Below are 11,071 nucleotides of genomic sequence, written 5' to 3'. Positions count from 1 at the left end.
ATCTCATACATCCAATATATCACATCACATAATTGGCCATATCATATCACAAGCATACCCTGCAAAAACAAGTTAGACGTCCTCTAATTTGTTGTTGCATGTTTTACGTGGCTGTTGTGGGTATCTGGTATGATCGCATCTTACTTACGCAAAAACCACAACAGAGATGTGCAAATCGCTATTTAACCTCTCTCCAAGGACCGCCTCGATCAAAACAAATTCAACTAAAGTTGAAGAAACCGACACCCGCCAGTCATCTTTATGCAACGAGTTGCATGTCCGTCGATGAAACCAGTCTCTCGTAAGCGTACGAGTAATGTCGGTCTGGGTCGCTTCAATACAACAATACTGACGAATCAAGAAAAGACTAAGGAGGACAGCAAATCGAACATCAACGCCCACAAAACCTTTTGTGTTCTACTCGAGATAACATCTACGCATGAACCTAGCTCATGATGCCACTGTTGGGGAACGTTGCATGGGAAACAAAAAATTTCCTATGCACACGAAGACATATCATGGTGATGTCCATCTACGAGAGGAGATTAGATCCACATACCCTTGTAGATCGCTAAGAGTGAAGCGTTAAGAAATGCGGTTGATGTAGTGGTACAGCTTCATGATTCAAATCACTGTCATCACACGATCTGTCCCACGATCTGTTCCGATCTAGCGCCGAACGGACGACACCTCCGCGTTTAGCACACGTACAACTCAATGACGATCTCGGCCTTCTTGATCCAACAAGCGAGACGGAGAAGTAGATGAGTTCTCTGGCAGCGTGACGACGCTCCGGTGGTGGTGATGATCTACTCCTGCAGGGCTCCGCCCGAGCTCCGCAGAAATCTAATCTAGAGGAAAAACTACGTGGTATAGGTTTGAGTTGCACGTGGCAAAGTTGTGTCCCAAAAAGCCCTAAAGCCACCAGTATATATAGGAGGAGGGGAGGGGCTAGCCTTGGGGCTCAAGGGAACCCCAAGGGTGCCGGCCGAAGGAGGAGGTGGACTCCCACCCCAACTCGGTTCGGGGGAAGGAGTCCACTCCTTCCTTCCCACCTCCTGATACGTCTCCATCGTATCTACTTTTCCAAACTCTTTTGCCCTTGTTTTGGACTCTAATTTGCATGATTTGAATGGAACTAACCCGGACTAACGTTGTTTTCAGCAGAATTGCCATGGTGTTGTTTTTGCGTGGGAATAAAAGTTCTCGGAATGACCTGGAAATTTACGAGGATTTTTGTGGAATATATAAAAAATACTGGCCCAAGAATCAACCAGAGACGTGGAGGGAGGATCCCACAAGCCCTAGAGGCGCGGGCCCCCCCTAGCCGCGCCTAGCAGGCTTGTGGGGCCCTCGGGGCTCCGCCGCCTCCAAGTCCAGCTCTATTTAGTCCCTTTCGTCCGGAAAAAAAAATCAGGGAGAAGAGTTCATCGCGTTTTACGATACAGAGGCGCCGCCACCACCTCTTCTTCCTCTGGAGGGCAGATCTGGAGTCCGTTCTGGGCTCCTGAGAGGGGAGATCGTCACCGTCGTCATCACCAACCTTCCTTCATCGCCATTTCCATGATGCTCTTCACCGTTCGTGAGTAATCTCATCGTAGTCTTGCTGGACGGTGATGGGTTGGATGAGATCTATCATGTAATCGAGTTAGTTTGATGGGATTGATCCCTAGTATCCACTATGTTCTGAGATCGATGTTGCTACAACTTTGCCATGCTTAATGCTTGTCACTATGGTCCGAGTGCCATGATTTCAGATTTGAACCTATTATGTTCTCTTCAATATATGTGTGTTCTTGATCCTATCTTGCAAGTTGTAGTCACCTACTATGTGTTATGATCCGGCAACCCCGAAGTGATAATAGCCAGAACCACTCCCGGAGATGACCATAGTATGAGGAGTTCATGTATTCACAAAGTGCTAATGCTTTGTTCCGGTTCTATATTAAAAGGAGAAACTTAATATCCCGTAGTTTCCATTAGGACCCCGCTGCCACGGGAGGGATGGACAATAGATGTCATGCAAGTTCTTTTCATAAGCACGTATGACTATATACCGAATACATGCCTACATTACATTGACGAACTGGAGCAAGTTACATATCTCTCCATGTTATAACTGTTACATGATGAATGTCATCCGACATAATTTTCCATCGCCGATCCAATGCCTACGAGTCTTTTCCTACTGGTCTTTGCTGCTACTGTTGCTGCTACTGCTGTCACTGCTGCTACTGTTACTACTACTGCTGTCACTGCTGCTACTGTTACTGCTACTGCTGTCATTGCTGCTACTCTTACTATCACACTACTTTGCTACTGAAACCTTGCTGTAGATACTAAGTCTTTCAGGTGTGGTTGAATTGACAACTCAACTGCTAATACTCGAGAATATTCTTTGGCTTCCCCTTGTGTCGAATCAACAAATTTGGGTTGAATACTCTACCCTAAAAAACTGTTGCGATCCCCTATACTTGTGGGTTATCAAGACTATTTTCTGGCGCCGTTGCTGGGGAGGCATAGCTCTATTCTCTGAGTCACTTGGGATTTACGTCTGTTGATCACTATGAGGAATCCGAGAGATCCAAAAACTGAAGTCTTGCCCTCAACTACGAGGACAGGTAAGGAACTGCCATCTAGCTCTACACTTGATTCACCTTCATTTATGAGTAAGTTTGCGACACCACCTCCTGCTAGAAATTTTGATATGTCGCATGTGCTTGATGATGCTACTTCTGCTATACATGATGCTTGTGATGATGCTTTGCTTGACACTGCTCTGCCACTAGGTGCATTTCTTGATGCACAAATTGCTAGAGTTGCTGCTGAATGTGATGATACTTCTGAAACTGCTCAGATTATTGAAGTAGAACCTGCTATTTCACCTGTTAGAACTAGATCTCCTAGATATGAATTGCCTGATATACCTGAGGGTTATGTTATGGAGAGAGAGATAGCTGAGGACTTTCTCGCTTGTAAGGATAGCTATGATCTTGAGAACTTGCTACGCAAGTGGAAAGAAAAATCTCTGAACGCTAGCATGAAATGCGATCCTAAGTTTGCTACTTCACCTATCTTTGTGACCGATAAGGATTATGAATTCTCTGTCGACCTTGAGTTAATCACTTTGGTCAAATCTGATCCTTTTCATTGTTATGAGTCTGAAACGGTTGTAGCACATCTTACTAAGATGCACGATATAGCCACCCTATTCACGAGTGAGGACAAGATCCGCCACTACTATATCCTTAAGTTGTTTCCTTTCTAGCTAAAGGATGATGCTAAGACTTGGTTCACTTCTCTTGCTCCTGGTTGTGTGCGTAGTCCCCAGGATATGATCTACTACTTCTCTGAAAAATATTTTCCTGCCCATAAGAAACAAGCTGCCCTGCAGGAAATATATATCTTTGTGCAAGTTGAAGAAGAGAGTCTCCCACAAGTTTGGGGGAGGCTTGTCCAGCTACTGAATGCTTTGCGTGATCACCCTCTTGAGAAGAATGAAATACTTGATATCTTCTATAATGGACTAACCGATGCTTCTAGGGACCACCTAGATAGTTGTGCTGGTTGTGTTTTCACAGAACGAACTGTGGAACAAGTTAAGATTCTATTGAATAATATCTTGTGCAATGAGAATGCTTGGACTATTCCCGAACCACCTCCGAAGCCAACTCCGAAGAAAAGAGGTATCCTATTCCTCAGTCCTGAAGATATGCAAGAAGCTAAGAAATCTATGAAAGTGAAAGGCATTAAATCTGAAGATTTCAAAAATCTACCACCTATTGAAGAGATCCATGGTCTTGATAACCTGACACAGGTAGTAGAGGTAAATTCTCTTTGTACATTCAATTGGAGTGATATTCCTTTTGATAAACCTGCTAGCTTATGCTTAGATGAATTTGATAACTTTGTTGCCAAACAACAAAGTTTCAATGATTATGTTAGCAGACAATTGGAACAAAATGCTCGTATGCTTAGTCATTTAAGTGCTTGTGTGGATAGAAATGTCAATGGTCTTAAGCTTTTGAGTAAACATACCTCTATGGTTACTACTCAAGTATAACAAGTACTTCAGGCTCAAAATGACTTGCTCAATGAGTTGAATGACAATTCTGTCACAGTCGTCACTAGAGGTGGCACAATGACCCAGGAACCTTTGTATCCTGAGGGTCATCCTAAGAGAATTGAACAAGATTCTCAAGGAGTTAGCACCGAGGCACCTAGTCATCCTAGGAAGAAAAAGAAAGATGATAGGAACTTGCATGCTAGCAACCCTGTTGATGTTACAACTGAGAATCCAAACGATAAATCTGTTCCTGATGCCGAAACACAATCTGGTGATGAACATGAGCCTAATGATAATATCGATAGTGATGTTCATGTTGATGCTCAACCTAGCAATGATAAGGATGTGGAGATTGAACCAGTTGATCTTGATAACCCACAACCTAAGAATAGGAGATACGATAAGAACGACTTCATTGCTAGGAAGCATGGTAAAGAAAGGGAACCATGGGTTCAGAAACCCATGCCCTTTTCTCCCAAACCATCCAAGAAAAAGGATGATGAGGATTTTGAGCGATTTGTTGAAATGATTAGACCTGTCTTTCTGCAAATGCGTTTGACAGATATGCTCAAAATGTCTCCTTATGCTAAGTACATGAAAGATATTGTGACCAATAAGAGGAGGATACCTGAGGTTGAGATTTCCACCATGCTCGCTAATTACACCATCAAGGCTGGAACTCCTAAGAAACTAGGTAATCCCGGAGTGCCCACTATACCTTCCTCCATTAAAGGAAACTACGTTATAACTGCTTTATGTGACCTTGGAGCCGGTGTTAGTGTTATGCCTCTCTCTCTTTATCGTAGACTTGAATTGGATAAGTTGACACCCACTGAAATCTCCTTGCAAATGGCCAACAAATCAACTTCTTTCCCTATCGGCATTTGCGAGGATGTGCATGTTGTGGTTGGTAACGTTACTATCTTAACGGACTTTGTTATCCTGGATATTCCCAAGGATGAGGCCATGACGGTCATCCTTGGAAGACCTTTTTTAAACACTACATGGGCTATTATTGATTGCAACGAAGGCAATGTCACTTTCCATGTCAATGGTAATGAGCATACAATGCACTTTCTGAAGAAACAATATCGACTACATTGCATCAATGCTATCGAAAAAACTTCATCGATTCTTATTGGGAGCTTTGAATGCCCTATACCTACTGTTAAGATGAAGTATGATTTGCTTGTTGGGGATATGCACATCCCCATTGAGGTAACCTAGTGACTATTCGAAAATTCTCCATTTTTATGCGATTCGAAAAAAGTTTGTCAAGGAGACTTGATCAACCTCATTGAAGGATTTCTTTTGATGACTATGACATGGATGAATCTAGGAGTCACAAACCTCTGTTCCAAACTTTTACTTTCCGTTGTTAGAAGAAAAATGATAGATCTAGCCTTAGTTTCTCCTGTTTTCTGCTTTTTCCGTCCCGTAGAAAAGTGTCCCAAAAATAAAAGTTCTTCAAATGCCCTGAAATTCAAGTATGATTTTTTCTGGAATTTTTGAAAAATTCTGAGACGGAGAGCTAGTGAGGGGGATGCACTAGTGGGCCACAAACCCAGGAGGCGCGGGCCCCTTGGCCGCGCCTACCAGGCTTGTGGGGCCCACTTGGCCCACCTCCACTTATTCCAGCTCCCATCTCCTTCTCCTATCTCCAGGAAAATTCATTCTACAGCTCAAACCCGTGTTCTTGCTCTTCTTGCTGCGATTTTCGATCTCCTTGTGCAAAGCCCCATTCACCAAACTATTTTGGGGAAATTGTTCCCTGGTATGTGACTCCTCCATTGGTCCAATTAGTTTTTGCTCTAGTGCTTTATTCGTTGCGTATTATTGCTGCCTTGGAGACCCTGTTCTTGAGCTTTGGATGTTAATTTTAGTTGGTCCCAAGTAGTTTTGATGCACGATATGGCCTCTAGGCACTTGTAGGAGTAGTTGCTATGAGTTTCGTTGAGCCTTGTTCCCTTTTCCTTTGAGTCACTAAAAATTTTAGAAATTTTTAGAGAAATAAAAAGGAAAAGATGAGAAAGTTCCTAAGACGCTCTTCAAGCCGTGACCCCAAGGATGATGAAAATGAGAAGAAGAAACCCAAGTATCCGGTCCCCCGAGTTGTAGAAGTTCGAGCGTGCGAGTGGCCAAGCGATGTTCTTATGTGCCGTCGGTCTTTATGAGGATTTTTATTACTTGGTGGAGAACGCAGGCCTTACCGCATTTGTTGAAGATAAGTGTCCACAATACCTCCTCCTCACTAATATTTTCGTGCAAAGCTTTAACATCTATCCAAGGAAGAGTCCTCCTATGGTTGAGTTCAAGTTATATGATATCCCCCAGCGCATGTCACTTCAGGATTTTTGCAATGTTTGCAAATTACCTTATGTTGGGGATATTCATGAACCTCGTCCACGGGACTTGGAGGCTTTCATAGATACTATTGTTGTAGGAGAGGAGAGAGGAGTGTCTTGCGCTAGAGTTGCTAGCATACATTTTCCCGTGCTTCGGTACTTCTCATTATTTGTGGGAAAATGTTTGATTCGCCGTGGGAAAGCTGGAACTCTCAGCTCCCCAGATCTTGCAGATTTGCGCGAAGCTCTACATAATGATAAAACTTATAGCTTGGGCGCTATAGTGGCTCAATGGTTGAACACGAACCGTACTAAAGGCGTTGTTTATGGAGGTATCTATGCTACCCGTATTGCTAGACATTTTGAGATACCTATTAGACTACACGAGGAAGAAGAGATGCTTCTTCCTGAGATATATCTAGATTAAGATAGCATGGTTCGCCATGACTTTCTTGATAAAGATATAAATAAGAGGATGATTTATAACTTGGTGTTTAGCCAGGGTACTCGTGAGACTATTACTTTGCCTGCTCCTTCTTTGTTCAATCTTCATCTAGGCAGGTACATTATTATGCCCTCGGACATCTACGCATATTGGGGAATAGCGCCACCATAGGCGCCCATGCCCGAGCTACCAGTCGAGTACCAGACGCCAGTTTATCAGTGGGCGCCAGAGGAGCTCACCCAGCAGTGGCACCCTCAGTACACTCCGGAGTACCCTGTAGACGGTTACTTCCCACCTTGGGAGTAGACCAACTTAGGCCAAAAGCCTAAGCTTGGGGGAGTACGTGTTTCTCACCGACTTTATATTTATGTTCACACTCTCACTTTGTTAGTCGGTGTTCACACCTCGCCACTATATCATCCATGCTAGTTTATTTCTTTTTCCCATTTTCTTCTCGTGTGTTTGTCTAGCTTGAGAAAACCCAAAAATATTTCTCGTTCTTCTTTTTCTTGTTGGGAGCTTTCCCGTGTAAATAGTTTTCTTTTTCTTTGGGTCAAGGTAGAAGACCATGGTTACAATGTTTAGTGGCTCTCGCATGCATATCTGTTTATCTGTCAAAGAGCCATATTACTTTGTCTTCTCCTTTGTGTTTGCTTGTAGATTCCAGCTTAGTCCAATGCACCAACACTCTTATTATTGTTCACATCATTCGGTCGTGCAAGTGAAAGGCAATAATGACGATGTATGATGAAATTACTGAGCCTGGCAAAGCTGGCATGAACTCGATCTAGTTTGTTTTTGTAAATATTACTACCTCATCGTTCCTAATTCAGCTTTGTTGTGAGAGAAACATGTTTGCAATGACAACTTAGAGATCATAGTTTCTGATGCCATGCTTAATTAGCTAGGAGCTTATAATGGTTTGTCTTGGATGCCAACATGAATTTCAATATTCTTATGATGTAGTATGATAGGATGGTATCCTCCTTTGAATGATTCAAGTGGCTTGACTTGGCGCATGTTTATGCATGTAGTTGAAACAAAATCAACATAGCCTCTATGATATTCATGTTTATGGTGATTTATGTCCTACTCATGCTTGCACTCAATGTTGGTTAATCACAATGCATATTGATGACTGTTGTCACTCTCTAGTTGGTCGCTTCCCAGTCTTTTCTTAGCCTTCACTTGTACTAAGCGGGAATAATGCTTGTGCATCCACTTCCATAAACCCAAAATTGTTCCATATGAGTCCACCATACCTACCTATATGCGGTATCTACCTGCCGTTCCAAGTAAATTTGCATGTGCCACTCTCTAAACCTTTAAGAAATAATCTGTTTTGCATGTCCGAACCGCTCATGTGGTTACAAGGGGCGGTCAGTATCTTCCATGCTAAGCGTGTTATCCTCGATACGTGTTTATTCACTATCATTCACGAGAAAGGGGCCGGTAATTGTAATGCCCAGTTCCATGCTCAAATCGAATAGATAATTGCAAACAAAACTCCCCTAAATTGTTGTTGGTATGTACGGCACCCGAGGATTCCGCTAGTCGTGGAGTGTGATTGATCGGTGGTGGGGGAGTCAAAACTTTACTTTCTGTTTGGGAACCGCCTGTAATATGTATAGAATGGAAGATGGTGAAAACTCTTGGTCATCGCGTTGACAATGAAAGCATGCCACCCAAAAGTATTTATCTGTGTCTTCAAAGCTTGAGCTCTGGCACCTCTGCAAATCAATGCTTCCCTCTACGAAGGGCCTATTGCTACGTGGACAGAAACCTTCTGTCGTCTCTTGAGCTTGCATTGGTTTTCCCTTGAAGAGGAAAGGGTGATGCAGCACAGGAGCAATATGTATTTCCCTCAGTTTGAGAACCAAGGTATCAATCCAGTAGGAAAATCTCGTCAAGTCCAGAGTACCTGCACAAACACAAAAGAGCTTGCACCCAACGCTATAAAGGGGTTGTCAATCCCTTCAAGATTGATTGCAAAGTGAGATCTGAAGGCGGAAAGTGCAACGAAATAGGTGTAAGGTTCAAAATATGGTGTGGAGTAGGCCTGGGGGCCATAGTGTTCACTAGAGGCTTCTCTCAAAATAGCAAGTATTATGGTGGGTGAACAAATTACTATCGAGCAATTGATAGAACCGCGCAAAGTCATGACGATATCTAAGGCAATGATCATACATCTAGGCATCACGTCCGAGACAACTAGACTGATACTTTCTGCATCTACTACTATTACTCCACACAACGACCGCTATCCAGCATGCATCTATTGTATTGAGTTCATGACGAACAGAGTAACGCCTTAAGCAAGATCACATGATGTAGAGGGATAAACTCAAACCAATGATGAAAACCCCATCTTTTTACCCTTGATGGCAACAACACGATGCGTGCCTCGCTACCCCTTCTGTCACTGGGTGAGGTCACCGCACGGTATGAACCCAAAACCAAGCACTTCTCCCATTGCAAGAATCATAGATCTAGTTGGCGAAACAAAACCCATAACTCGAAGAGAATTACAAGGATATGAAATCATGCATAAGAGAGATCAGAAGAAACCCAAATAAGATTCATAGATAATCTGATCATAAATCCACAATTCGTCGGATGTCGACAAACACACCGCAAAAGAAGATTACATCGGATAGATCTCCATCACTACATGGATATCCCCTATAAAGCAACATATAGTATACGACGTTTTAACTATATGTTGCAAAATTTACAATATAGATACACATATAAGGGTAGCTGGATATGCGTTGTACCGCAGCTCGTGACCCATTGCAACCGACCACACAATTCCAAGTAAAGTCCAATGCACTTACCTGGCCTCTTGTCTAGCCTAGCCTAAGTTGGCTTATACCATTAATCTAGGTTGTTCTCTCCCCTTTCTCCAGCTTCCCCAATTCCTCTCGAGCCCTCCCACGCCGGCCGCCACCCCTCGTCAGTCGTTGCCACTCCATTGCGCGGATGCGACCTTCCTGCATCCAGGCGCTCCTCTCCTCACTACTGCCCCTTTGAGTCTGCGACCCTCCGACCTGGCGCGCCGTCCCTCGTCACCACCATGCGACTCTGCATGCCGGCGCGTCTCTCCTCGTCAGCGCTCCGCTGCGACCAACGGCGAATCCAAGTTACGGCCATGACAAGCACACGCAACCGCATCCCTCATTCAACATTTGTGGGCCCTCGGGGTACTAATGCATCATCCACCTCTGTATCCACGTTCGTCCTCCTCCGAGGCCCCTCCCCCTAATTGTTCTTGGCTATTCACGTGTCGGCCATGTAACACGATCTAGGCAGCGTCTTCCTCATCCCTTCTGTACAATTGGCTGATGAGGAGGTCGTTGCAATCTCAGATTCCCTGCCCGACCAAAACTGCAGTTTGTATCTGATTGGACAACCGCTATTGTTGATGAAGTTTCCGAGAAGAGGAACCATTACAGACTGGTCGCAGGTAAGCAAGGAAAGGAGCAAGAAGAAAGAATTTTTTTTGCTTTTGACGATTTTTATATTGTTTTGTGCTACTGAAATCTGAGACGTACAACCTAAATTTCTGTTTTGGGAGATATTGATGATGTGCTTTCTTTAGTTTCAGATCTCTAGTTGGTATATAATGAAAAAGTATAGCTTAGGGTCTCGTAATGGGGGATGTTCATGATGTGCGCTCTTTAGTTTCAAAAGTTTGAAGATACGTATTACTTGGATGGCTAAGATTTATAGGTGCTATATACAAGCAATTAGGCGTTCTTTAGTTTCAAACAACTATGTTCAGATGGAATTCTTTGATAGTATTGTTGCAGACTTGGATGTATATGCATTAGGAGGTTAAGGTGGCACCATAACAATATTTATTTGAAACTGCATGCGAGATCAAAAAATGATTCTAAGTTAAGCTCTTTCCTCATATTTTTCCTGCTTGGTTTCTTTTAATGTTGTTATTTTGTTAATAAGAACATATTTGTGTTGATTTCTTTCTAAGTTCATGCATCTGGTGTATGGAGCTAGAACCTGCTTAGGAAGAACTGTTATGTAATTAAGATCTGGTTTTTGCAATTCGCTGACTGAATCCATGGTACTAAATTGTATGTTGCTATAATTCATATATATATATATATATATATATATATATATGTGTGTGTGTGTGTGTGTGTGTTATACACACATGTGCAATTGCTAGGCACGCATCTTTCGTTAAGCACAAAA

Source organism: Hordeum vulgare, chromosome 2H (assembly GCF_904849725.1).
Source record: "Hordeum vulgare subsp. vulgare chromosome 2H, MorexV3_pseudomolecules_assembly, whole genome shotgun sequence".
In the NCBI taxonomy this organism is placed as follows: Eukaryota; Viridiplantae; Streptophyta; class Magnoliopsida; order Poales; family Poaceae; genus Hordeum; species Hordeum vulgare.
Note: the sequence above shows the minus strand (reverse complement) of the source record.